A 1,655-nucleotide genomic window follows, 5' to 3' on the forward strand; every position below is an offset into this window, starting at 1 on the left:
CAGTTTAATCAAATCTAAACATGTGCTAGAAAGACCTGAGAGTATTTTATAATTTGTTTTTAAAATTCCTAGGTAGGGGCGCCTGGGTGGCTCAGTCAGTTAAGTGTCTGACTTCAGCTCAGGTCATAATCTCACAGTTTGTGAGTTCAAGCCCCGCATTGGGCTCTGTGCTGACAGCTCAGACCCTGGAGCCTGCTTCGGATTCTGTGTCTCTCTCTCTCTCTCTTCCCTCCCTCGCTCACACTCTGTCTCTTTCTGTCTCTCTCTCTTAAAAAAATAAATAAAAAAAAAATTAAAAAAATTCTGAGGTAAACTTCATTTGCCAATTTTACATTCTTCTATTTATATTTTTCGTTGTTTTGTCTGTCTTCTTTTCTTTCTACAAATTCCCAAGGACAGTCCTTAAAAAACTATTAGTCCTATTACTTTGTTGGAGGTAAGTTTATTTCCACCGTCCTCAGGTTTGTGGATGTCTAGAGTGAATCTGATGAGGCTGATTGTCTCCTATGGCCAGAGGGGGGGTCATAGCAAGTGATCTGTTACTGGCCAGGCCCTACTAGTCACAGTGCCTCCAGTATCCTGACACTAAAGCCCTTGAGCCACTGCTTGGTGTTTCTACAGAGCCACAGCACCATGGACTTCAGACCAGTTAGAACATCATCTCTTTTGTCCTGATGAGCATAGATAGTATCACATTTTACTGGCCATATAATTTCAGAAAATAAAGATGCAGGTAAACAGTTGGATCACAGGAGCCCTTGAAAGTAGACCATCCAAGTAACGATCCCTGAGGCTAATTCTTGGGGCGGTATGTAATTCTTATTATGATGTATGTAATTCATTTCATTAGCGAGTAGGAGATAATGAGAAGTAGGGATGCTGCTCCCTGAGCTATGCTTTTTATTGTAGTCACTGTCCCCGATGTCGTGAATAGTACAGCCTACTCCATGCATCAGAGAAGTTCCAATGCCAAAGAGCATGTATGAATCTGAAAAACAACCCAGTTCAGAGGCCAAGTCTGTGCTCCAGATACATGGCAGACTCGGGAACAGATTCCAATGGGTTTGTCCAAGAGCATGAAGAGCTGGTAGGGTTGTAGAGGGTGGGGCACCAAATCCATGACCCCCAAAGCCACAGGCTGAGCAGCTGCTGGGCCTGAGGGTCACCAGTCCCCCTGCAGCAGTGGTTGCCAGAGTCAGGGAGCAGCCCCAGGAGGCCAGCAGCCTTGCCTGCCTCATGCCCACAAACTCCACATGAACCTTTGCCGGGGAACCTAGGAGGTGTGGTCCCTGAGCTATGTGTTCTTTGTTCTTTTTGCTTCATTCCCTGCCTTCTTTGGCTTATTGAGTACTTTTTATGATCTCTTTGTATCACCACTATTATCTTATTAGATACATAATAAGAACTCAAGAAACAGAACTAATAGGATGTATTAAAAGATTTATTCTGAGGAACTGGCTTATGTGATGGAGAGGGCTGACTAGTAGGCAATCTGGATGCTCAGACAGGAGTTGATGTAGCCTTGAATCTAAAATCTGTAGTAAGGACCAGCAACTGGAAATTCAGGGAGGATTCTTATGTTAAAATCTTGTGGCAGAATTCCTGTTTCTCCAGGAAACCTCAGTTTTTGTCTTAACGCCTTCAACTGACTCGGA

At 43.9% G+C, this 1,655-nt stretch overlaps 1 pseudogene; it reads right to left on the reverse strand.

The window, feature by feature from the left end:
* Nucleotides 1–328: 328 nt before the first annotated feature.
* LOC124514200 (4-hydroxybenzoate polyprenyltransferase, mitochondrial-like) lies at nucleotides 329–1,238 on the reverse strand (annotated as a pseudogene).
* Nucleotides 1,239–1,655: the final 417 nt, after the last annotated feature.

Source organism: Lynx rufus, unplaced genomic scaffold, assembly GCF_022079265.1.
Source record: "Lynx rufus isolate CCGP_SWC_20201006 ecotype Redwood Valley unplaced genomic scaffold, mLynRuf1.p SCAF_2, whole genome shotgun sequence".
Lineage (NCBI taxonomy): Eukaryota > Metazoa > Chordata > Mammalia > Carnivora > Felidae > Lynx > Lynx rufus.